This window comes from Ailuropoda melanoleuca, chromosome 6 (genome assembly GCF_002007445.2).
Source record: "Ailuropoda melanoleuca isolate Jingjing chromosome 6, ASM200744v2, whole genome shotgun sequence".
NCBI lineage: Eukaryota > Metazoa > Chordata > Mammalia > Carnivora > Ursidae > Ailuropoda > Ailuropoda melanoleuca.
The window spans coordinates 123,477,513-123,504,758 of NC_048223.1; the positions used below are offsets into that span (position 1 = coordinate 123,477,513).

The following is a 27,246-nucleotide window of genomic DNA, read 5'->3' on the forward strand; positions in this document are numbered from 1 at the left end:
GGAAGAAGCAGGCTCCCAGCGGAGGAGACGGACGTGGGGCTCGATCCTGGTACGCCGGAATCACGCCCTGAGCCCAAGGCAGACGCTTAACGACTGCGCCCCCCACGCGCCCCTGGGAAGGAGCATTCCCACTTATCTCTGGGGGTTCAGTGAGGGGCGGGATTAGCTGTGTGCTCATGAGCATGGGCCTCTCGGTGCCTTTCCTGCTGTGGTTTTGGCTTCCCTATGCCTGGGACCCCATGGCTGAAACCGGCCAATCGCTGCCCACTCTCTAGCTGGCAGCTTAGACACCTCCCAAGCTCTCAACAAAGCTGCTAGATGCCCTCTGCTGGAGTTCAGGGAACCCCCCACCCACTGTGTGTCCCCCACCCCTGACCCTAAAGCAAAGCTTCTTTGTCCTTCCAGCATTTCAGAGTCTTGGGGCAATAGCCCCCTGCCCCTTAACCAAGGCCAGAAGACATGGGGCTGGGGGTCCGCTGACCCTCTCAATGAAAGACCCCAACCGAGCTCCAGTCACTGTTCCCCTCCAACACAGGACGTTTGTCCTAGAACCAAATGTGTGTATTTATAGTTTTTCTTTTAGGACAAGTGTTTGCTTAGTTACCCCTCACACTCATGGGCAAATAGAGCCTGTGAGGACCCCCTGCTGGGCCTGCCTTTCACCCTCTGATCTAATTTGATTGTAAGATGAATTAATTCTGTCCAGACTTTAGCTCGAAAGAAACCGTTGCTTGCGGTCATTTGTAATTCCAGGGAATTACTTGGTGGAGACTCTCTTTCCTTTCTGGATCGCAGATTATGCTCCAAAGTCAACAGTGATGTCATCTCCCTGTAACCAGCCATGATGATGTCAGCAGCAGCCAGCCCTGCCCTTCAGATGTGCTTCCAACGTGAAAGCTGCGAATAGAAATTGCTTCTTTTTTACAAATATTTTTTCCGCTTTTATTTTTTTTTAAACTCTCGTGCTTCGTGCCAAAAAAATGGAAAATACACATTTACCAAGAAGAAATTTAGATCCCCTAAAACCTTTCAGTGAACTGTTAGTACCAGTAACTGCTGTGACTTGGAAAATACGCACATTTCTGGGCAGGAAGTTAAGACGAAATTTGAGTCCAGGCATGAGGTGATTGGTTTCCACTTATGATTTTCTGCCTGCCTTTCAAAACTTTGCCTCCAGGGCAGCTTTCCTTTGCAATTGAAGCCACGTGCTTCCTGGTTCCTCTCCGGGGGCAGAGAGAGAGGAAACCCGCCCATAGGCAGAGCATAACAGTCTTCTGGGGCTTTGGGTGGGTTAATTAGGTTCTGGTAAGAAAGGGGAGGTAAACGGATGCAGCTCGGTACGGCATTTACTTTGCAGGAGTTTTCTGAGTTTTGAAGGACAACAAGGGCAAAGCGGACATATTCTGGGGAGTTATTAACTATTAGAAGCAATTATCGGCTCATACATTGTATTTACACCATCCCTGCGCCGGGAGCCACTCATGCCTGTGTTCCTCCTCCTCACCCCAGGACTCAATGTTTTTCTTAATTAAAGGCAAGTACTTGCCAGGTTACTTACAAGGAATTGTTAATGTCAAGTAAGAAGAGCAGATAAAGCAAATCCCAACATGAGAGCTGAGAGGCCGGGAGAGAGATCTCAGCCCAAGAGGCTAAGCCGATTTCTATACCGAAGAGTGTGGGATAAAGAGAACAAGAGGGAGAAGGCAAATGATGGCCTGGAAGCTTATAGAAGATGCTGGGGTGAGGGGCCATGGGAGAGATTCTAGGGCGGGTGTAGGATCTGAATGGACAGGTTCAAGGAAGATTTGTGCATGGCTGGTGTGGATGACAACCTGGATTCCTGCCAAAATTCCTCAGAAGACACAAGAAATCTTTTGGAATCACTTAGGAAGACGGCGTTCTGTGTCTGGAGTGGGCTTCTCTGGCTGTGACTTTATACCAGGGCTGGACCCTCTGTGACACCAATCATACCTGGGTTGCAGCATAATGTGGACACTGTCTCTCTTTTCCACAGGAGGGTAAGTCCCAGGAAGTAACATGTAACTTTGTCTAATTAATAATGTTTGGTGCAAGGTCTGTCATCAGGTGGGCACTCGGCCAGTCTCTGCTGAATGAATTCATGGAGACGAAGAGAAAGGATGGTGGCTTGGAGTTATTAAGTCCCCACAATATTCCAAATACTCCCTGCACAAAGTTGAAGGGAGGAATGTTCAGAGGGGTCAAGAGTCTTGTCCAAGGTTACAACTGATGAGTGAGGCGGCCAGAGGGCAAATCAAGTCTGTGTGACTGAGGGTCACACTCCTTGCATTACTCCACTTGGAAGAAGGAAACAGGGGTCCTGATCCCTGAGCGGGGTTGGGGGGGTTGGGGGGATCCTAATTATTGGTTAACAATGGTTGTTCCTGTTATATATAAAGTCTCCTCTGTCTCCCCGGAGCCTGGGGAGTCCACCTCTACCCCTGCTGTGGCTGCAACTGTTACTCCTAGTAAGTGCTCCCAGACATGGCGTTCCCCCGTAGCTACAAAGACATGCATTCCCCTGAGGAGCAGGTGGCCTTCTACAGGCCTTAGAGCCCCTGATTTGGAGTCAGGCCTGAGATCAAATGTCGACCCTGCCATGACTCACCATATAGCAAGGTCTGAACGTCCTTTGCTTCTCCCTAAAGCAGGACTAGTTGGCAAATGCCTACCTCACTGCCCTCCTGTGAGACTCAAAGGAAATAATGGTTGTAGAAGTTTATCCCTCAGTTGCTATTGCGATGGGGATTTACTGGGATGGTGTGTGTATTGGAAAGATGGGAGAGATGGCGACGGCCATTTTGGATACTACACAGTGGACACTTGTTGAATGAGTTAAAAATGGCCTCACACATGAGAAGCTCCCTCCATCCAGGGACCCAGATGGGGAAGTAAATTGCACAGTATCTTAGGGTCAAGGCTAGGGAGAAGGGTTGGGACCAGGTGCTGTGTGTACCAGGATATCTCTGCCTGGTCTCCCCAGAAGCCCCCCAGAAAGGAGGGTTTCCTGGGAGAGAGCCATCCCATCTGCCTGCCTCCTTGACAGCCAGCCTCTACCCTGTCGATCAGCTGCTGAATGGCATGTGTCTGTCTGTTACAGAGTGGCTTTGTGTTTGAAAATGAAAGAAAATGTGTCATTCCAGGCTCTTGTCACTCAGGAAGCTTCTGGTTTACCCACCCAGTCACAGCCCTGGCCCCACAGGGAGTCTGCCCACACTATGTGGGTGTCGAGGGGAGACAAAGGCAGGAGGCCAAGCTTATTTCTTCTCCTTTCTGGTTCGCTATTGAAAGTTGCCTCCTTAGGGGGCCCTTCCCAGACCTTCACCATGTGGATGGCCCCTCTCTCACACTGTATCGTGAGCTTCCTTCTTAATATCTTTTCCCAGCTGTAATGACGTGTTTATTTGTGCCTCCTTCTCTGTCGTTAGTCTCCTTCTGTGCTGGACTCCAAGGTCCATGACAAGAATTAGGTCCCTTTCTTTCACTAAGGCATCCCCGTGCCTTCCGGCATGGTTGACCCATAGTAGGTACTTAATAAATGCAGATAAATGAGGGGCTCTATCTATCCTATTCATAACTACTCATCAAATTCTGGGGTCCCCCCTGCCAAATCTGAACAAATTGCTATTCATCTCTACTTGAACAAAGCTGGAGAGATACACTCGGGAACCAGCTGCTGGTGTGTCTTTATTTCTGAAGGGTTTGTTAGAAGGACACCTGTCCTGGGTGTTCCGGGGGCCTGAGTTCCAGTCCTACCGTGTTCATTGTAAGGTGAGCTGAACAAAGTGCTTACATTGTGGGATTTGAGGTTCTCACGGTCAGCCAGGTGAAGCTGGATTAGCCAGTACTTAGTATCTGTGCTTTTGAGCTCTGCTTCATTTCCTTCTGTTCCATGCCCAGTTCCTGTGTCCGCTCACTTGCTCAAAGTGTCCAGGCTGAAATCTCGTCTGCCCTCCCCCAGTCATTGGAAAGCAGTGTGGTTGCCTAGGGAGGGTAGGCACTAAGCCCTTAGACAAAGCCAGACTCCAGCCCAAGCTGACGGAGCTGGGTAAGGTTTCTAAACACACACATCCTCAGGTCCACCATCTGCAAACTGGCGACAGGTCCCCACGGAGGTGGCATCTGGGCCCAGGTGCCTCGTCCACAAGTTACCATCATAGTCCGTATTTTACTGGTGAGACTGTTCCAGATTTCATGCCCTTGAGGTAACGTGGAATTTAGATTCATCACGAATCAATGTGGTTATTCATCCAGCTCACCGTTAACTGGAATTTATCGATTAACAAATGTGTGCACTCAGGTGGCCCTACATAGGACGTTATGTAAGCCTTAACTGTCTCTATTTCAGAGGTTACACACTGAGTCCCGAAGAGTTTACTCACCTTGCCTAAGGTCACACAACCAGTAAGATGAATTATATTACTAGATTTTGATGGCCTGCTCTAAGGTCAAGGATTGCACTTTGCTTTTATTTTATCACTTAATCCCTATAGCAATCCACAGTGGCTTGTGTTTTTATCTCCATTTTACAGGTAATAAAACTGAGGCTCAGAGAATTTCAGGAAGTTGCCAGGTTCACATAGCTAATAAGTGGCCAAATGAACATTGAAATACTATTCCAAGTGACTCCAAAATATTCCTGAATTAGGACTAAAAAGTCCTACTTCTGCCTCCAAATCACCCTCTTGCTGTGTTAAGTTGGGTCAGTTCCCTCTTTGGAAAGTATGCATGCCCCCTGGATGGTTGATAGAGTCAAAAAGGAAGTCATGGTAGAAAGTACATTGTAACCTGTGAAGTCATGTGTTCAGGAATGGCATCCTCAGTGCTAGTGTTAAAGGCTTAGTGGGGAATAGCGTGTGGTGGCCTTTCATGGGACAAGGGTGGCAGTGAATTGTCAAGACAGTTTTCATGGGACCAGTGGTAGTTAAGTTAAAGGTCAACGATGGCCAGTGTTGCATACACCATGTTAGGACAACCCTAAAGTCACCCCTAACTCCTTCCCTTTGGCCTTTCTTTCCAGACTCCCTTGTAGATGGCAGTGGCCACAAGGCCCTGTCTGCTTCATGGGATGTAAGAAGTCCCAAGATGGCACTCTTTAAAAGAGACTCACCAGCATTTGCTCCCACACATTTCCGTCTTCTTTCTGCCTGAGATGTAGACGCCAGGCCTGGAGGTGCAGCAACATTTATGTGACCCTGAGGATATAAACAGGGAGCTGGTAGGGGCTCATTCTTAATGGCTGCCACCATAACAGAGTTTCGTGTGAGGCAAAGAAATCTTAGGTGGTTAAATTCTTATTACTTGNGTCCCAAGATGGCACTCTTTAAAAGAGACTCACCAGCATTGCTCCCGCACATTTCCGTCTTCTTTCTGCCTGAGATGTAGACGCCAGGCCTGGAGGTGCAGCAACATTTATGTGACCCTGAGGATATAAACGGGGAGCTGGTAGGGGCTCATTCTTAATGGCTGCCACCATAACAGAGTTTTGTGTGAGGCAAAGAAATCTTAGGTGGTTAAATTCTTATTACTTGAATTGTCTTTTTTTTGCCACTAAAAACATTCCTGACACAGGTGAGAATCACATAGGTGGTAGAATGAATGACAGAGGAGGGGACAGGGATGCAGGAGAGGAAGAAGCTAAGGACGCCATCTCTAGCTGAGCCAGGATGCATGAATGAGTGGGCACCAGAAGGGGGGTTGCTCTGCCAGGACGGAGTCCTATGCTCTGTTCCAGTCCCACTGTTCCTCCAGCTTCTGGTTATTAGCAAGGGATTCCAAAGATGGTGCCTGGCCCAGAGTGGGCAGTCACTCACTTATTCAGAAGACAGGTCTCGAGCATGACTGTCTTCCAAACACACTGATAAGTGCTCCCTCCCTATGCATGGCCTCACTGAATCCTCCAAATACTGCTGAGGGATGAGTGCTGGGCCATCCTGTCCGCATTTACAGGTGAGAAGACCAAGACACAAAATGGTACACACCATGTCCAAAATGGCTGACCTAAGACCCAAGCCCAGGTCTTACTGACTCCCAGGGAGCTTTAACTCCTGTGCCATATCCCAAATCAAATGTCTGCTCCTCTCTGAGATCAGATTGGATCCCCCTACACACAAAACTGTTCAAGCTCTTTTTGTGGCCCCGCATGCCTACCTCTATCGACAAGGAATCGAAATACAACGTTTACTTCATAGATTTCTCCAGGGCTATGGGCACCTTCCTAGCAAGGGACCAGACTATCCAGCCTCATACCCCAGTGCCTAGGATGCTGACTGAATGGATTCTGGTTGAAAAAATAAAATGAGTTAACTAATTAAACGGAGGTTAATTTTGGCACAACCAACCAGAAGGTGCTTTTCTGAGCAGGATGGTGACAGATAAATTCCAAGTTCTAGACACAGAAAAGAAGAATGAAGTCATTCTGAACCTTCTAAATAATTAGCTTTTCAGCCTTTCACACCTTTCATTTTACAGATTTTGGTATTAATAAACTCTCCATCCACATTGAGCCTTTGTCTCATACCTCGAACACCTAAGTTTTTTAGGTTTGGCAAAATTAAGAAGCTAGCTTTCAGTGTGGCTCCCGAGTGGTCTGTCAAGTCTGGAACATGGCTTGTCCCCTTCTGTGGGTGGTCTGCTGAGGGAGAGAAGTAACAGTCACATTCTGAACCAGATGAAGCGGCATACCTTATTAAAAGCCAAGATAAATTGTGTACGCTCTCGGTGCCGGATTGATAGTAAGTCGTCAAACTTTGTTACCAAAATCTTAAAAAGCCGATGTGAGTCATGAGGAGCTATTTTCATATGCTTTGTCACCTTGATCTGAACGGAAATGAATTACTAAATATAAAATGCCACTTTGCTGTAATTCATTGCTCTTCCAAGCTGACAGACGTCGTAAGGAGATAGTCTTTTCTCTCTCTCTGTAGAAGAAAGAAGTCAAGGGGTCTGCTCCTTAGTTTCTCATCCACCTGAACAGGGATCAGAGAGGATGCCTGGAAGGCAAGCACAAGGAAGAGGTTTGTCTTTTCTGCTTTCTGACAATGTTCACGGAAAGAAAAAGGCCACAATCCGTATGCTCTGTTTCTAGGAAAAGGTCGGCTGCAAAGTATGTTTATCCTCACCTTAGGATGCGACAACTCGGTCTGCTTCCTTCTCCCAACACGTACAAATGATTACATTTGAAAATTAGGGTATATTGCAGACCCTCCCCATCCTCAAATACCACTGCCTAATTGTAGGGTATACAGATCGCCTTCTATTTACCTAAGCATTTCTGATGGAGTTTATGCAAATGTCAAGGCATTCTTCAAGGTATCTTAGGAGGAAAGATGGAGAATCCTAAGTGAAGCTCAAAAGGTGTTTAACAGTCAGTCAGAAGCTAGAGCTTAGTTCTTAGTGCGTGTGTTCTGAGTGAGCAGAATGCATAAGCATCTTGCCAAAAGACTCAGAGAGAGACGCCCTGAAGAATTGCTGGGGATAGAGGAATTTCTCACTAGATAGCTACAATCTACTGTATTTGATATCACACAGTGCGGTGGCCCGCGGCCCAGCTTCTGGGGGTAGACAAGTCCATGTGAGAATTCTGGCTCTGCTTCTTACTACTGGAGTGGCACATATCAATGCCAAGCCTGTGGGGTGTGTGTGTGTGTGTGTGTGTGTGTGTGTGTGTGTTTCATTTGGAAAATGGACATAGAATAGTATTTGCCCTATAAGGTTATTTTAAGTATTGAATGATATCACTGATTTCACTGAATATTTGAAAGTACCAGGTATTGTTCACGGGACACAAAGACGCGGTTGACACGGTAACTATTGTCACTAACACAGGATGCAAATTATTTGCGGTAACGTGCTGTTTCATTGGTAAATGCTAAAAGAGGATCTCTGCTGATGTCAGAAAGTCACTCGTGACCTTGCCTCTCCAGCTCAATTTTACGTGTTTTCTTAACTACAAATTCTCCTGCTTTGAGAGTCTCAAGAGCCCAATCTATTAGGGTGGGGACAGTGGATCTGGTTTCCCAGATCCTATATTTGAATCGCCATTCCTCTCCTAGCTGGATCCGCATCTCAGCCTTCTTTGTCCTCCTTCCCCCAGGCTCATGTTTCTCTGGTCATCCATCAAGTTGAGTGATTCGCAGGATCCTGTTCTTGGCCTTCTTCTTATCTGTACCCTTTCTCTAGATGATAAGATTTGTTTTGTGAGTCTAATTACCACGAGTATGCCAATCAAGGTCAAGTCTGCTTCTCCTGCCTGTCTCTGGTGCTTAACTTCAGCTCCTTATAGGTCAACATACCTGCTGGCCTTCTCTGACTAAATCTTCCGTTAGCACCTCACACCCCAGGTATCCCCTAGACTTTTCATTCCTCACCCTCAACACTTCTCCCATCGCTGTCTAACTCAGGTGGCAGAAGCCACATGAAGCTGTCCCAGGAAAAAAAAAATTGGGGAGTCACCTGTACCCATTCTTCTCCTTCACCTGCTGTATCCAAGCAGTCAGAAAGTCCCATCAAGCTTGCCCCCTAACTATTGCTCTCACTTATCTGACCTCATGATGTCCACTGCAAGTGACCTGGATTTCTCTCTCTGCCCCCTAACCAGTCTTCCTGGAGCCATCCTTACACTCCCAGCAGCCTCCCACTTCCTCCTATTCACTTTCCACTCTGAAACCAGAATGATCTTTCTAAAATGTGACCATGTCCTTATCCCTGCTTTAAACCTCGTAATAACAGCACTATTTCTGCCACCAGGTATGGCCCAACCCTAGTGGACATGCTCAGGGCAAAACGCACTCAGCGGTCAACCAATCATAGGGGGTGTTCCAGGCTCTGCTCCTCCTCCCCAAGGAGTGACTAATCCCATGGAGGAGGAACTTATTCGATTCTCCTAACTCTAATTTCCCCAAAACTTATTTGGTCCTGTCCTTCAGAACTAGTGTTCCAGAAACCTCCATCCTGTAGAATCAACCGCAAGGTTTTTAGTGGGATTTAGATGGCCTGCTGGGGTAATTCCTGCCCTCTGTCTCTGCCACTTTGCTCGTTATCAATCCCTGCTTCTCGCTTATGCTCTGAGAGAACCATCACCGGGAATGCTGAGTCTTCCTCTCCGCGGCTCCCCAGTTGTTTCCCTGACCCATGTCAGCCAGCATGCCCCAGAGCCTGGCCGCTCTGCAGGAGGCAATGCAGACCTGAGATCAGTGGCAGGCTCTTGAGCCAGACGCATGAGGCTCAATCTGGATGGAGATCTGGGACAATTCACTTAATCTCTCCAGTCTTTGATTTCCTCATTTGCCAAGTGGGGGTGGTAATAATAAATCAAGTCTCCTAGGGTGATTATGGGGATTAAGTAAGTCCTCATATGTAAATCACTTAGGCCTAATAACTTCTACAAACACTCAGATGATATTATCAACCACCGATAGACAACCGTCATAAAGTCAGGGAACGTGCATCTAAAAGCAACAAAGCTTTCCCAGCAGTGCCCCTTCCTGGCTTTTGCTCTCCTCCTCCTTGCTGACTTGCTCTCTGGGCACAGGGCCCCGGAGGGCTGCGACAGACAGCAAGACTGTGCAGCCTCACATGCCCTCAAGTCTGGCTCTCTGGGTGCCCACACTCTGCCCTTGACCAGTCCTCAGGAGCCCACAGGCAAAGCCTGCTCAACTTCTCTAAACCACCTGCTGTCCTCGTTGCCCAGTTCTGCCTGAGACAGGCTGTGCTATCCCATGCTGTCTAGTCCCACTGCTCTGGGGACACACCAGGGAGCTGATGTTTATTAAATCAATTGGTGCTAAAACTTCACCGGCACCATTGGCTATCCCAAGGGGAGACTTAGAGCTGGTGTGTGTATATGGGAGAGGGGTGAAAAGCTCCATTGTCATTGTCACCTGTCCCCTTCATTGATATGGTCAGTTGACATTTTCATAACTTACTGTCACATGCAATGCAAGGCCAGCTTTAAGGTAAGTCCTCTAGCCCCCACCTTCCTGATTGTTGTCCCTACATCAATATTTTAAAACTACAAATATATTAGTGGGTGTTAAAGTCAAGTTAATAGCAACTTTCCAATTTTTTCAAATAAAAGAGTATAGAATGGATAAAATGGAATAGAATAGAAGAGAATAGAATGGAATACAAAATGAGTGCATGGCATGTAATTAGGGTAAGTATTGTGTGATATATTTGGTTCAATTTTATGTATCTTTATATGCATTTGTGTGTGTGTGCGTGCATGTAATGGAGCATGATGTCAAATGTATTTTTACTCTAGGTCATGGGATGGGGCAGTTTAAAAAGCATTTTCTTAAGTCCTCCTCATACAAAATATTTTGGAGCCATAGCGTCTCAAGCACTGATTTTTCAACCCAGGCTGTAAAGATAGGTTGTAGAGGTTCTTAAAAACTAAGGAACACAAAGCTATTATAGTTATTGTTTCTCCCATCAAACAACGGTGATTTAAGGCCGTAGGAACCCATTCATTGTTTTTATCTGTTTTACATGTTGGGGTGTTGTTAAAGATTTCCTTTGAAGCCGAGGGTTCAGCTGCTGAACATGCTTGAAAACCAGGGTGCCTAAAAGAAAAAATCAAATGCTGAAGGAGCAGGGGCAAAGTTGCCCATGGGTGGGTTTGTGTGGATGTGTGGAGGTGGGGGTGTGTCAGGACGGAGGCAGAAGAAAGGTAGGTTCATTCATCAGATGGTCCTGTCCATCGCTGAGTGGTGCTGAAGCCTGAGTGGGAGAGGACGTGACCTGTGTCTTCACTGTAAGCCGTACAGCCCTGTTCTATTATTATTTCAAAAGAAAACAGGTCAAAACATTTTTATTTTGAAGTAGTTTTAAACTTATAGAAAAGTCGTGAAAAAGCAGAGGTCGTGTGCATCCTGGACCCAGCTTCCCTCATGTTGACATCCTGCATCGCTATAGTATAATCATCAAAATAGGAAATTGACGTGGGTACATCTGTTACCTAAACGACACACCTGATTCAGATTTCACCAGTGTTTCCATGAGGGTCCTTTGTTCTGCTCTAGGAGTCAATCCCGAATCCTGCATTGCATTTAGTTGACATGTTTCCTTAGTCTTTTTCAATTGCTAACGGTTTATGGTCTTTGTATTTTAAGATTTTGAGTGTTTTTCAAGAGTATTGTTTACTTTAAAAAAATTTTTGAGTACAGTTGACGCACAATGATGCAGTGTTGCAGGTATACAAGCAGTGTTTCTGCGCTGTTATTACAAGTTGCCCTTTGGCTTTCTCTAGCTAAACAGCCGTGGGCGTCTAGCTTCCTGGGGCTCTATTTCCCCTTTGAATCACCAGGATCACACTGGAGGATGCTCAAACTCCTTTAGGCTCCGTATATCCGTAGAGCTGATTTGGACACTGTTCTTTTTTTTTTTTTTTTAAGATTTTATTTATTTATTTGACAGAGATAGAGACAGCCAGTGAGAGAGGGAACACAAGCAGGGGGAGTGGGAGAGGAAGAAGCAGGCTCATAGCGGAGGAGCCTGATGTGGGACTCGATCCCAGGCCTCGGGATCACGCCCTGAGCCGAAGGCAGACGCTCAACCGCTGTGCCACCCAGGCGCCCCTGGACACTGTTCTTAACACCAAGGTGCTGATGGGCCCGTAAAGCCGCGGTTCATGGTGGAGTTTTAATCACCGTGGCAGGTCTTTCTAGTTGTTTGATTTTATGATCCACGAAAGAGGCTCTACATGTCTCTTAAGTAATTTTTACAATGTTTAACTATCCAACCAAGAAACTCATTTTAACATGTATCATTGAGTTCTTATAATAATAATAATAACCATAGCAATGTTTTTAAGACTTGGCAATCTACAAATGCTCCTGTCCATTATTTCCATTGATTCTCGAAACATTCCTTTGTCTCCATTTTAAAAGGGGGACCCAGGTGCAGAGAGAACCACTGACTTGCTGAAGTTTCCAGCGCGCAGAAGCTGGAGCTCTGACAGGGTGTCAAGTGGGGGCCACAGTTCAGAAAGCCTGGGTATCAGGTCAGGAAGTCTCCATTTTATTGGGTCCACAACCCAGATGCAAGAAAGAAACAAGTTACTTGATCCAAGGAGAGTGAGAGAGACAGGCCAGGTGAGGAGCTCTGCTGGACCCCAGAGAGATCCGATGACAGCTGCCTGAGGCAGTGGCAGCCATGTAGACAGAAGGGAGCACGTATCAGAGAGGGTGTTTCACTCTTATCTTCCAGGGAATCCTGAACCCTGCAACCAAACCCTCTTTCTTTGGTTTGTCCCATGAAGAAATGCAGAATAGCTCCAAACAAAAGCTCAGTCTCTCTCTGCATGTTAAGTTCCAGAGGACAGAAAGATTCCCCTTCTCACCTCCTCTTTCTTCCCAGAACCTTTTGCTTTGGGCTACCTTCCCCCCACCTTCCAGCAGTTCTCATGAGTATTAAATACATCAGCATGTCTCCCATTCCCCGCCTGAAGCTGGAAACTGGAATCCCAGAGTCACGAGAAGGTTTAGGTCAGGTCGGTGAAGCTGCCGAATCTGACGGCTACACTTTCATCCTATTTATGTTATGAATTTCAGAGGGTTCATATTCACTGAACTGTGAAAACTGAACCAGTCCCAAGTCATTTGGAAAAACAAAAGCTGCCTTGTGGGCAGGAGACTTTGGCCCAACCGACGGGTAAAACAATCCTGAACTTCTTGGGGTCCTGTAGCCATCCAGCAGCAGGTTGGAGGCTGGGGCTCTGAAGTGCACCGTGGTAGCTTGGCCGGTGCCCCAGGACGTGCACAAAGCTGGTGCGTTGGCTTCATGCAACTTTTGCCTCAGAAAGAGAGGCAGACGCTCACTTCCATGTCACTTCTTTGATGTAACAGGGACAATTTCAGGGGTCACTCCATCGAGCATCCTCAAGGTGTGGGAATAAGTAGGAAGAAGCAAAGGCTGCATTTCGCAGAGACTCAAAGGCAGGCAGACAAATGGGAAAGCTATGGAGCATAAAGAAAGGGAGGCTTCAGGTGAGCCCTGGTAGGAGGCTGCTGGCCTGGGGGAGCTACATGGGGGCTGCTAGAAGTGGCCATCCTTTGTGATGGGTTAGGGATACATATTTGGATTTTTCCGGTTGATTCTAATTGGAATCAAAGACAAAAAATTAAGGAAGCTGTTATTAATCAAGCGCTGGTTGTTTGGGGCCAGTTGTCAAAGGGATTACTGTTTAGCTTCCCGGGTAGTTCCTAAAGACAGTGGTTTGATTTCCTACAAGTCTGACTTATGGCAGGCTGGCTTCCTGGGCTGTACAGTAGGTAATGTGTCGCTGTGAGTTTTAGATCAGAGTTCTATGTTTATATCTTTGTTTGTATAGTCAGTCTTTCAGTGGGGTGCCACGGATGCCCACCCCACAGGGAACTTGGGAGTCTGTTTAGAGTCATAAGTGTGCACAAGGGTCTGACAATATCCGGGCAATAGAGAGATGTGCAAGATCCAGCAAAGAATAAAAGAGCAATGCAACCATTCCTAGAAAGTTCCAGAAAACTTCACAGATGAGAGGATGTTTAACCTCAAGCTTAAGAGAAAGAGAGGACTTTGCCTAGTGGTCATGTCAGGGAGAATATTCCATGCAGAGGGGATGATATTCCAGGAGGGGCACAAGTATAAATGAATCTAGCATGTTTTGTGAGGCTAAATAGCTCCATACTGTTGGGTTTTACATGCAAAGGAGGCAGGAAGGGAAGACATGAGGAAAGGACCTTCCAAGCGAGGCTGACAAGCTTAGAATTTGCCCTATGCTTCTAGGATCTGGTCAGGGCAGCGGGGAAGGGCTTGGAGACAGGGAATGCATATGAGAGCTTAGAGAGGTGGTCTGTACTGTAGGACATGACAGTCGCAAGTGGGGTGTAGATGGGGCAGAAGCAAGAGGAAATTAGGAAAACACACAGATTCGGTCTTAGGTGACCACAGGTACAGCTGGTCACATGGTCCTCCCCATCAGACCCTGACCTCTCCAAGGGGCAGGTCCGCACCTTTCCTCAGCAGAGTCTGACACGTGGTGGACGCTTGGCATCTAGTAGGTGAAAGAATAGGCATCATGCTTCTAAATACAAACTTTTATAACATCTTTCAGGCATTTAATTTACTGGAAAAATCATCCCAAGTGACATGGAAAGCACAGTTGAAGGGAAAAGTGTGGTGAATGGGGATAATGAAATGCTAGAACGGAGTGAATTGGGGGTGTCCCATGGAGGACGACGAGGAGGAAATACCCTATAGTCAGCTGGACTTCTGGGTCTGAAGCTGGAAACTCAGACTGGGAAGGTGTCATAGAACAAGGCAGCTTTGTGAGTCTTCCAGGCCTTCACAGCCATGTGCTGGGGCTGGTAGGCAGATAGGGAGAGGAGCCAGGCTGGCCGACGTCCAGAGCAAAGGTCTATTCAGGAGGTCAGGTGAGAAACCGGAAGTCTTGCAGGATGGCACGAGGTGGACACAGTCATCAGGGCAGGAGCCCAAGTGCAGCAGGCGGGTAGGACGAGGCCAAGTATGGACAGATGTCGTCAGAGGAGCACTCAGGGAATGGGAGAGGTGCCAGTCGGGCAAGCAGGGGCAACTGCGTGGGGACGCAGCTCTGACTCCTTCAAGGTGCAATATCGCCTTAGCCAATGCCAGAGTTCAAAGCCTTCCAGACATAGTCCATCTCCTGCATCTTAAGGCGCTCCGTACGGCTCTGGAAATTTTGGGGCAGGGGGGTTAAGTGGAGGCAAGGCTACTTGGTAATTCCTGTTGCAAAATGTAGTCTTCTCTGCCTCTGCGTCCTTAAATCCACAGACTTGGGCAGAGGGTGAGGTTGGCCTGCAGCACAGTTAAAACCAGGTCTCAGCTGGTTTCCTAAGCAGCTCAGAAGCTGGGAGAGCCCACTGAGGACATCACATATTTAGGCAAAAAGGCAGGGTTTTTGTTTCCCCCACCTCGACCAGTGATTTCATGTATTTCTCCCAAAGCAAAGAGAAAGTCCCCCGTGTGGGCACTCAGCCAACAGCACTCCTGACCTCTGAGTCAGTACCATCCAGCTTCTCCTTAGCTGGGGGCTTAGGAAGAGCCTCCTAAAGGACAGAGCTCCCAGACAGATGGGTTTGTGAGTTATGCCAGAGCCTCTGAATATGATCAAGTAGTCAATAGGGAGTCAGGGAATATTTCTGAGCTGAGGAACCACATTATTGAAATTGAACCTTAAGAAAATGAATCTGGGGCGCCTGGGTGGCTCAGTTGGTTAAGCGTCCAACTCTTGGTTTTGGCTCAGGTCATGATCTCAGGGTCGTGAGATCAAACCCTGTATCAGGCTTCACGCTCAGCTTGGAGTCTGCTTAAAGTTTCTCTTTCTCTTTCCCTCTGCCCCCCACCTCCCTCTCTAAAATAAATAAATCTTAAAAAGAAAAGAAGAAGATGATGAATCTGGGGGCACCAAGTAGGAGGGAGGAGAGCCTGGAATGAGGGGACAAAGACAGATGGTCACCGGTCAGTAAGGCTTGCAGCAGCTGTACAACGGTCATAAGATAAATAAACAGCCTTTACAGAGCTTGACAACGTGTTCTAATCCTCATACTAAGCCAGGAAGGGAGCTGCTGTCATCCCAAGTTAATGGATAAAGAAACCAAAGCAGAGGGGAATTAAATGCATTGCCCATGAGTTCACAGCTTGTCAGAGGCAAAACTAGGATTTAAAGCCCAATCAATCTGCATCCAGATTCCTTATTCTTTCTAACATGCTCGTGTACAAGTGGTTACCCAGCTCCTGCTTACTGCGAGGGGGCTGGCATAGCTGCCGTGGCTGTGGTCAGTGATGGATCACACGTCACACAGGCAGAATGGGCCCCGGGCAAGTGGACTCCTGGTCTCCCCTTCTCTTCTACAGCATATAGAGGGTTAACAAGCATGAATGCATCGCACGCTGCTGCTCTTTGTTTAGCTACAATCTGACTTTCATTCCTGCATCAAATCAAGACCCCATGGGACAGTTGCTGGAGCTGTAGACTTTTCATCAACTAGGTAGGGCGGAGCGTCACCCCTGAAAGAGACCCATACTCCACAGGCTTAGACTGTGTAATGTTTTTGTAGGTCGGAGCCTCTGATACTTCTTCCAGAATCACGAAGGAAGCCTGCGTCTGTTGATAGGAAAGAGGCGTAGATAGAGCTGTGGGCTAGATTATAGCCCTTGATCATACACAGGCATACACGCAAAGAGGAATATGCATTGAACAACACACTATCATAGACTGCTAAGATAGAGACATGAAATACATCGATTCTCTCAGAAAATAACTTTTTATTGAGTAGTTACTATGTCATTTGTCCTAAGGTCATTTGTGCTAATAGATTTTGGGTGAATAAATAAAATCAAGAGGGTTACATGGTTATATAATGTAATGTTATCGCAGAAATGTCATATCAATGCCTTTGCCATATCTATGAGTTAGAAGAACAAGGCCTGCCCACACACAAGGGAAAGGAGCAATAATTCAAGGGCACGCGTACCAGGAGAGGAGGGCAGGAGGCCATCTAAAGTCTTCCCAACAGAGAAGCAAAAAGAGTATTAGTCAGAATTCTCCATAGAAATAGGACCAATACAATGGAAAAGAGGTGGGAGGGAGAGAGAGAGATAAGGACAGATTTACTATAACGAACTGGCTCATGTGATTATGGAAGATGAAAAGTCCCAAGACCTAAAGGTGGCAAGCGAAAGAGCCAGAAAAGCCAACAGTGTAAGTTCTAGTCTGAGTCCAAAGGCCTGAGAACGCAGAGAGCCACCAGTGTAAATTCATCCGAGAGCCAGTAGGCTTAAGACTCAGAAGAAGCCCATGTTTCAGATTCCAATCCAATGGCAGGAAAAGATCCATGTCCCAGCAAAATGCAGTAAAGCATTTTCCTTTTTACCTGTAGGAGGCTCAGCCTTTTTTATCCTGTTCGGGTCTTCAACTGATTGGACAAGGCCCACCCACGTTAGGGAGAGCAATCTGTTTACTCAGTCTACCAATTCAAATGTTAATCCCATCCCCAAATACCCTCACAGACACAGCCAGAATAATGTTTGACCAAATGTCTGGGCACCTTGTAACCCCTCAAGGTGACACGTGAAACCAACCATGCAATAAGGCCCCCATCTTAGGGATTAGACTCTGAAACTGTGAGGAATGGTCCTGGACAAGGATGAGGCAAGGTAGGTGCCCAGGGTATACAACTCGAGATGGACCTCACTCCCAGGGTTGTCCAAGTGCAGGGGTGGTACCTGAGGGGGAGGCCTTCCTCAAACTGCACACCTGGATTCCTCACTCACCTCACTGAAGCCAGGCCCTGGTGAGGATTGGTGAAAAGGTCTCCCAGCTGGGGACAGTGGTCCCTCAGTGCAGCTGAGGGAAGGGGTGCATGGTATGGGGGCAGGCAGGGGATTTTGGCAGCTAAGACCAGACTTCAATGACTGCAGCCCCCAGACAGGAGTGCTGGGAGCATGCACCTATGGAAACAAAACACTGAAAGGTGAATTCAAGCAACCCCCACCCTCCTGCTGCCTAGACTTCCAGGAGAGACACCTCAAAGCATCACCGTTAAAACTAGGTGGTATTAAAACTCAGCGGAGAAAAGACAGGGTATCCACAAAATGATGGCAGTTAGACTTACAACACACTTGTCATCCTAACAACAGGTGCCAGGGAGGAGGGAATGTCATCTCGAAGGTGCTGAGGAAAAATTACGGACACTAATACAAATAATAATAAATGATAGCAATCAACTTCTGAGCACTCCAGAGATCTGTACTCAACAGAACAATCATTGAATGAGAGTAAAATAAAGACTTTCAGACATACAAAGAATTTATTAACCATTGGTTCTCATGGGAAAATAAAATCTGCAAGAGGATGGGTAGTGTTGGAGAAAACCAGATTGCCGAATCTACTTAACAGTTAATTGTAAGAAATTAATAATAATGTCTACTTTGTGTTTAGCTACAATCTGACTTTCATTCCTGCATCAAATCAAGACCCCATGGGACAGTTGAAAATGATAAGAAGGAAAATACAAGGATATGTAGTAAGTGTCTGAGATAATTTGTGCCTCACGAGAACGGCTGACATAAAGAATATATTTAGAACTTGGAAAAATGATGAGTTGAGCATGATTATTGGAAATAAAGATTAACAGCCCAAAGAATAGAAATATTCATCGCCACATAGTAAATACATAAAACAACAATTGTGCACTTGCTCTGGGTGGGGGAGCCCTCTTCTAAGCACTGATGATACAGAGAAGAATAAGACAGAAAAGTCTTCTTCCACATGGATTTAGTCATTTAAATTGAAATGCATTCCCACAATAACCTTGGTTATTTGTGCCAATGCTGAGACCCCCTTCAGATTTTCTTTCCAGGGATAGGTGGTGCATATAAACCATAAATAGGGTCTTGCTGGTCATCCAGAAAGTCGTCTTTTTTTTTTAAGATTTTATTTATTTATTTGACAGAGAGAGAGGCACTGAGAGAGGGAACACAAGCAGGGGGAGTGGGAGAGAGAGAAGCAGGCTTCCCGCCAAGCAGGGAGCCCGATGAGGGGCTCGATCCCAGAACGCTGGGATTATGACCTGAGCCTAAGGTAGACGCTTAACAACTGAGCCACCCAGACGCTCCATCCAGAAAGTCTTCTTCATGTGGGTTTCACGTGAAGGTGGCAAATAGCTGAGCGTTAATACACAGACACAACTGAACACTGGAAGGGAAGCCGTGGGCGGGGCCGGGCAGGTGTGGGGCAGGGGACTCTGGGGAGATCAAAGCTCAGAGCCGGCTTGCCTGAGCTGATGCGGATCCAAGCTCCATCCTCTTGTCTGTCTGTGCTGAGCAGCTTGGACAAGTCAGTTACCTTCTCTGAGCCTCGACTTACTCATCTGTAAAAATCACCAATCCATGAGGTTACCAGAAAAATCAGATGTGATAATGGACATGATCGCCCCCTTGTAGGAGCTCTCTGCTAATCAACGATAGGTGTCCAAATACTGATTGGAGGCTGTTGCTGTTTCTTATTTCGTTCAATGTGGTTTAGCTTTTGGAGGACATGCAGTAGATCGTATTTATCTTTGTATTCCCTAGTATTGCACTAGGAACACTCTTAACAAATGTTCCTTAATTGAAGTAAATGAAATGGAAGTGGATTGAATTGACAATCTCAACATGATACAGTTAGAACACCACGGAAGACACCAATTCATTAAGGGCTGTTTTCTTTGCTTTTGTAGAAATATTATAGATGTTCAGAGAAGAGAGAGATTAAAGTGGACTGAATAAGCATTTATCGAAGACATGCATTTATTGAACAGCTGTTTTGTGCCAGACGCTAAACCAGCCCTTCTCCCAAACAGTATCTCATTATCCTTAAAAACACACTGAGAGAAGGTATTATTAGCTTCATTTTACAAACAAGAACCCAGGAGTTCAGAAAAGCAAAGTAAGCTGCCCGAGGTGACCAGGGTGAAATAGGCAGAGTGAGAAGCCAGCTCTCTGCCCTTCTAGCCCCGCCCCCTCTTTCTCATTCAGCCCCAGGCAGGGGGAGGGAACACCTCTGCTTGTCTCCGTTAGATTTCTCTTGTTTTCTGCCACATTGGCTGAGCTGCACTCCCCATGCCCATTTTCAATTATAGCCTGTAAGCCTGTGCTTTGAAAAACATAATTTATTTTCTCAGTCAGACCAAATAGAAAACACAATTGTGTGTTTAAATACTAATTAACCTTTCACAGTTGTATGATTCTCCCTTTCTCTTTCACTCCCTCTCTGTGTCTTTCTCTCTCTCTCTCTCCCTTCCTCCCCTAAAGCAAAAACACTGGACATGTAGGACAGTTCTTGTCACAATTTCTTTCCTGACCCCACCACTCGGAGGTCTGAAGCATATGGCTATACAGACCTCTGTACTTAAGTAAACTCTTTTTGAAAGAGAAAAGGACCATCGATGTGATCACTAATGTGCTTTTCTCTCTGCATCAAGAATTCTAAGCTCCCTTTGCCAGGGGTTCACATGGTCCTTTCCAAGGATGACTCAGGGGTTCCCATAGATATCATTCCCATTGACTGTTTTATCTTCTCCTCTCTGAGATCTCTAGTCATGGGCTTTGAAGACAGACAGATGACTCATTTCTTATTTTTATTTTATTTGAGAGAGAGAGAGAGAGAGGGAGAGCATGAGCGGGCCAGGGAGGGGAGGCAGAGGGAGAGGGAGAGAGAATCTCAAGCAGAGTCCATGCTTAGTGCAGAGCCCGACGCGGGGCTCGAGCTCACAACCCTGAGATCACGACCTGAGCTGAAATCAAGAGTCAGATGCTTAGCTGACTGAAACATCCAGGCACCCCCAGACTACTCATTTAAATGAACTTCATGCATCCAAGAAAACCAGCTTAAAGATCATTCCATTAGCGAATATTACTCAGCTATCAGAAAGAATGAATTCTCAACATTTGCTGCAACATGGACGGCACTGGAGGAGATAATGCTAAGTGAAATAAGCAGAGAAAGACAATTATCATATGATTTCTCTCATCTATGGAACATAAGAACTAGGATGATCGGTAGGGGAAGAAAGGGATAAAGAAAAGGGGGGTAATCAGAAGGGGAATGAAACATGAGAGACTATGGACTATGAGAAACAAACTGAAGACTTCAGAGGGGAGGGGGTGAGGGAAGGGGATAGACTGGTGATGGGTAGTCAGGAGGGCACGTATTGCATGGTGCACTGGGTGTTATACGCAACTAATGAAGCATCAAACTTTGCATCAGAATCCGGAGATGTACTGTATGGTGACTAACATAATATAATAATAATAAAAAAAGATCATTCCATTAGCAACTATATGTCAATCAACATCATATTTTTCTCACACTGCCTTCCGTCACCTACACAGCTGCTCCTCCTTGTGTTGCCATCTCCTCCAGTTTGGGGTCTCAGTTTTACATCTAGAGCCTTGCATTGGCCACTTAGTTCTGGAGTTGTGATACCACCTTCACCCTTAAAACCTTCTTTAAAGTACAGCCATGTGCATCTCTCCCCAGTCTGAGCACCCAACTCAGAAAACCCTCCGTGATTCTCAGTACTCCTCTTTGATGAACCCTAATGACGTGTTTAATTTTGGACACATTGAATTTATAATGCTTGGGGGGGGGCTATTCAAAAGGAGATACAATTGGATGTGTTGGTTCAAAGCTCCGGAAAGAAAGTGAAGAAGACTGGAAGATAATCACATCTTGGAAGGTAGAGAAAAGTGAGGGATTTCTGGAAGAAAGGAAGGTAAATGGAATCGAATGCGATAGAAAATCCAAGACAGTAATAAAGGGATGTGTTTTTTAGAGTTCGCAACAAAGAGGCCAGTGTTTTCCTCTGTCAATTACATTTATATGCTTGGAAATCAAACCCACCAAATTAATTGCAGTGACTTAAAGAGAGTCTGAGAAGAGAGTATTGCAATAGACAGCATTGATCTTTACTTCATACAGCCTAGCACCGGGCCTGGCACACAGCAGGCTTTCAGTAGGTAAGTGGTGAGTAAATGGAAATAGAGCGAAAAGCCAGAGGGGAGGGCGGGAACTTTGGTGACTTACCTTGAGAAAATGTCTCAAGGATTCTGTTCTCAAAACATGTCCACAATCTAGCTAGGAATGTGAGTGTACAGATAACAATCACATTACGACTTTTAAAAGGTGTACAGTAAATTGTGTGCATTTTATTAGGGCATAGAAAATGAGGCTGTCTGGTGCTTTATTTACAAACAAAAGGGTGAAGTCTTGGTATTGTTAGCAAAATTCAAGGTGCGATCTGTAAGTCAGAAACTCCATTTGACTAGCGCATGGGTAGGTGACCTGTCTCTTGTTAATTACATTTAGCCAATCCCCTAGAGGCTGGTAGTTATTCATTCATTTTTTATTCAAGAGATATCGACTGACCTCCTACAATGTAGAAATCAGAATATCCACCTATCATGTGACAGGGGCCAGCTTCTCTGAGGAAGACCAGAATGTGTGCATCCATTGGGAATGACAGCTCCTCTCCGAAGGAACAAAACCAAACCAAACTCCACCAAGTTCTGTCCATATTACTAGTCTGAATGTCGCTGCCAACGTGGATTTGGAGTGAGCGGAGTTAGTTGGGTAATTTTAATGACTCCGGACTTGGAACAATGGTAGACCAAATGATTCCATTTTTGCCATTGATATTGACTTTCTCAGTTGACCAGATTTATGTGTGGGTGGGTTTGGGTACCGGTCTCCTTTGTATTTTACTAGAGAAACCAAAAACATTCTTTTGGGAATTTCTTTTTAGTGCAAGTACAGAAAGTCAGAGCCAAGAGCTGGCCATGATGAGAAATGAGGGCAGGGATTGCTGCTGCTTCTCCAGCACCTGGCACATAGTAGGCATGAAGTAACTAGTTTTTGAATGGGTGAGCAGATGAACAGAGGAATGGATTTCATGGAATACGATACTGGTTGGAGCAGATGTTCTCGTTTTGCTCACCTTGCTGCTTCCAGCTGCTTTTCTCCTCCCTTGTTTTGTCTCTTCACCTGGCCCAGACTGAAATGGTCCCGGTTCTTTCCCTCTGATCGTGCATTCTCCCAGGCTCTCAGGGGAAGGATGTATACATGTCAGCATGTGTGTGCACATGTGTGTAGTAGGACCTAAAGTATCAACCAAGAAATAGCTATCAAAATTTCTGTGCCCTCATATTCAAAATGTAAAACTAAAAAGCAAACAGAACTAAGTGAACAACACCACGGAGGATAGTTTCATCAACCCCATCTTACACGAGGAAAGTGAATACCACAGTGAGTCAGTGACTTTCTGGGGCATCCTTACAAAGAAGTGATAGGACCAGGGTTCAAACCGTGGTCATTTGGCTCCACACCTGGTAATGCCCAGTGCATCTAACACTTGGTTTTCCTTTCAACAAAAGAAGAGATTCCTCTTAGAGGTTTTCTGCAATCCCAGTATTCTCTGATGTAATGGATTCTTATTCTTTCTCCTTAGTGCCTAGCATTGGGTGTTGAAGGGCACGTGCATTTATCAAGGTGGTTTAGACAAGGTCCAGTAGGTGGAGCTAGAGAGCAGGCACGGGCTGCCCGTGGTGGGGAGGCGTAGGTGGTTCTGAGAACACAATACCTGGGTATTGACTGTCCTCATCAGAGCAATCCCGTTAGTTGACTTCCTTCTTCAGAATGCAGATCACTAATAGGATCTGGGCTTGGGATGGAGGGAGATGAACTCCTGAGAATTAACTCTCCCAGTCCCGAAAGATGAAGGCTGGAGGGAATTGCCCACTTAAACTAAGTTCTGTGAATGTTGTTCTGTGGAAAAAAAGGGTAAATCGGTAAAAGAAACAAAAATCCATCCACAGTGTCACAGGTAATCAGCAAAACCTCCCTTAAAGGCTCAGCCCTGGGTTTGAGTCTCAGTTTTCTCTTTGTTTTTTTGTGAATCAGTATCCGAGTAAGGTCGAGATATTGAGATTTGTTGATGTTTAATAACCTCCCCATTTCTAAAAAATCGGCTTTATTTTTTAGAACACTTTTAGATTTACAGAAACATTGAGGAGATACTGTGGAGCCCGCGCATGTACTCCACACCCAGCATCCCCTATCTCGGTGGTCCCCTCTTACCCGCGAGGGGTACGATGCAAGACCCAGGTGGATGCCTGAAACTGATGAAGGAGAGTTAGAAGGTAGGCAGGCAGGGACAAGGGGCCCCCGCCCCAAGAGGAAACCACTCTACAAAGGATTTTACACCACCCTGGAAGGAACCCTCCACCCTTTCCTACATGATAGATGACAAAAATCTGATTGGAGGACAGGCGCAGGGAGGGTTGATCGGATGAAAACAGCCCTTCCAACAAGCCCATAAAAAGCCCTAGACACACAAACTCTGGTGGCAGTCCTCTAGGATCCCCTCCCTCTTTGGGAACTTTGTACTATTGCTCAGTAAACTTTGCTTTGCTGTCACCGCTCTTCATCTGTTGGAACTCTTCATTCTTCAACGTGGCGCCACCAAGAACCGTGGGCACCAAAGGAAAAGAAAATCTGTAACAAAACCTCAGATAAGACCAAACCCTACATAGACTATGATTTTTCCTGTCCATACACACACACCTAAAGTTTATAGATTAGCACAGTAAGTGGTTAACAATAATTAATAATAAAATAGAACAATTACAATATGCTATAATCAAAGTCACGTGGATGTGGTCTCTCTCCCAATATCTGTTGATTTGTGCTCACCTTTCTTATGATGATGTGAGATAATGAAAGGCCCGTGTGACAGATGGAGCGAGGGGGACGACGCGGGTGTGTGACGTAGGGGTAAGCTACCATGGACCTTCTGATAAGGGGTCACAAGGAAGACCTTCTGCTTCCAGACCTGGGTTGACCATGGATAACCGAAACAGCTAAAGGCAAAAGCTCAGGTAAGGGAGCTGCGGCACGAACGTCTCCAACTAGTAGGGCTCATGGCTTACCATCAAAGAATTGATCTCGATATCTTATTGTCAGTGAAGTCCAGAGTTTATTCAGGTTCTCTTAGGTTTGGCCTAATGTCCTTTTTTCTCTTCCAGGGTTCTCTCTAGGACGCCACATGATATTCAGTCATCATGGCTCCCTACGCTCCTCTTGACCATTCCTCAGACTTCACTTATTTTTCATGTCCTTGGCCATTTTGAGGATGTTTGCGAGTTGCCCCACTCTTGGGATTTTCTGATGTTTTGCTCATGCTTAGACTGGGGTTATGAGTTCTCGGGAAGAAGAGATAGGTGCCATTTTCATCATATATCAAGAGTACATACAATCAACATGTTTTATGACTGTTGGTGTTTAAACTCGACCAACCACCCGGCTGAGGTTATCTCCCAATAGAATTCTTCCCTCCCTGGAGAGAGGGTTCACGTGTTTTGTTTTGTTTTTTAATCCAGCCCTTCAGCAGATTAAAGAAGGCCCACCCACATTGTGGAGGACAGTCTGCTTTACTCAAAGTTTACTCATTTAAGGTTTAATGTTTTCTAAAAACTACCTTTAAAGAAACATCTCGAATACTGTTTGACCAAATATTTGGGTATCATGGCCTTGCCAAGTTGATACACAAAATTAACCATTGCTGTTGGGAAGAGGGGAGGAAATGCTGAACAGACACAGGGTTGGAGGACCTGGCTCAGTGTTACCCCAGTGGGTGTGGAAGATCTCTGTGGGAGAGACTGGACAACTGATCTCCATGACTCTGGAAGCAGTGTGGGGGGTGAGCTCGCTGGAGTCCTATGGGGCAGAGGGAAGGAGGGCAGTAGATGGGAGATCTGGCTCACCGTCTCTCTGTCACTTTGACAAGATCATCTCACCCCTCTGGGCCAGCAGGTACAAATCATGAAAGTCAACAGGTGGGAGGGGATGAAATCTTGGTGGACGAGAGAGCTAATTTTATATTTTTTTTTAAATTTATTTATTTATTTGAGAGAGAGCATGCACATGGGGGGAGGGGCAGAAAGAGAATTTTCCAACAGACCCCCACTGGGCGTGGAGCCTGACACAGGGCTCGAGGCCACAACATCTGAGATCATGACCTGAGTCTCAATCAAGAGCTGGCTTAACTGACTGAGCCATCCAGGGGCCCCAAGAATTAACTTTATTTTTAACAGCAGACTATATGCCATGCGCCATGGTAGGAAATTTATAGTCATTCACTTATTCATTTATTAAAAGCATAAATGATGGACCAGTCATTGGAAAAGGTGATTTATATTCAGTGACTCATTCAGCAGATTATTTATCACCAGCTATGTACATATCTCTGCAAACTCATGTATACCTCACAAAACAAAGTGCTGTGATACCCATTTTACAGGTGGAGAAACTGAGGCTTGGGGACCTTTCGCAGCTCGCTCAAAGCTCACCTCATAAGTGGAGGGCTCACACTGAAGCCAGGTTAGCCTGGCTTCATGGCTCGTACTCCCTCATACCGTGCAATCACTCCCCACTTCTTCTATGACTGTAGATATCTGTCTGCAGGGGCTGGGATAACTTATAGGCACCCCCAGGACAGGAGCCAGCATCCAGGGACACCTGTCACTAAGTCCTAGTGCTGTTGATTCTGGTGATAAATTACTCTGTCGAGCTCTGGCTCCAGCTCCTGATGGAGTTCTCAGTGACCATTCCTTTTGTAACGTTTCCCCACCTGCCTGCCAATTCATTGCCTAGGCTGATCACACAGAAATCCATCAGGCCGAGAGGGAACTCAGTGGGCAGAAGCCTGTAAGGGCAGCTCAGGGCAGAAGGGAGAACACTGCAACCAGAATTAAAAGCAGAAAATACAGATCAGGATGGGTATGTGAGAAGCAGACACTGCCCTCCAGGCTCACTGTGTCCTGTAGGTCCTGCAGAGCTGGACGAGCTCTCGGAGAAGCAGCGTGGCTCCGAGAGGCTCCCCCAGGGCCCTGCTCCTCATGGGCACCAGCTCTCTGATCCCCACTGCTAAGAGCCGGTAACGGGGTGTGACAAAACCCACCCGCTATGCTAATAAAATGTAATGCTCAAATCAAGCAATAAAATTACCTATTCGTATGCATTTTTATATCTCCCTGTATAATAAAAGGAGTCCCATTCCCCTAAGAGGAATTTCTGAAGTCAGCGTGCAAAATCCCTCCTTTGCTAGTCTGTTGATTTCCCAGATAACATCCCGGGGGGCACATGCGGAGGGAGGAAAGCAGAGGAGGGAGAGATCATGGTTTCTGTTCCTTTGTGGCCCAATGTGGCTTAATGGTTTAAATCTGAGGTGCCTGCCTTTATCCCCGATTCCCTCGCCCTGGCTTTCCCTCCTGGGATTCCTTTCTGGGACTCATCTGGGGAAAGGTGTGGGGAGCAGTGAAGTAAAATGTATTCTTTCTCTGTCTCCTTTTCTTCCTTCTGCTGCAAGTTCAGTGTCTCTCTTTTCGGGGTGTCTGGCCAGTCCTATCAGTACACAATATGTATGCATGTGAAAAGCTTGGGGAGCGTTTTTGTTCCTCATCAAAAACTATGTGACCGTCGTTGTGGATGCATATGGACAGGACAGGCTGCTTGTCCCTTCTTGCCCCATGCGGGGTCCAGGACACAGCAAGGGTCTCACTCTGGATCTCCAGCTACAGAAGAGAGAGTGTAAGACAGGGATTGAAGCAGCAAGACGGTCAAGGTATGGACCATCCCAGGAGATGGTCATTTTCTGACCTTTTCTGCAAGAA

The 27,246-nt window shown here is 46.3% G+C and overlaps 1 long non-coding RNA gene across 1 annotated transcript; it reads left to right on the top strand.

Moving 5' to 3' along the window:
- LOC117802774 lies at positions 1–25,501 on the top strand. Its single transcript, XR_004626312.1, has 3 exons — positions 1–49; positions 754–2,018; positions 24,601–25,501. It is a non-coding gene; the product is annotated as an uncharacterized LOC117802774 (long non-coding RNA).
- The last annotated feature ends 1,745 nt before the right edge of the window (positions 25,502–27,246 follow it).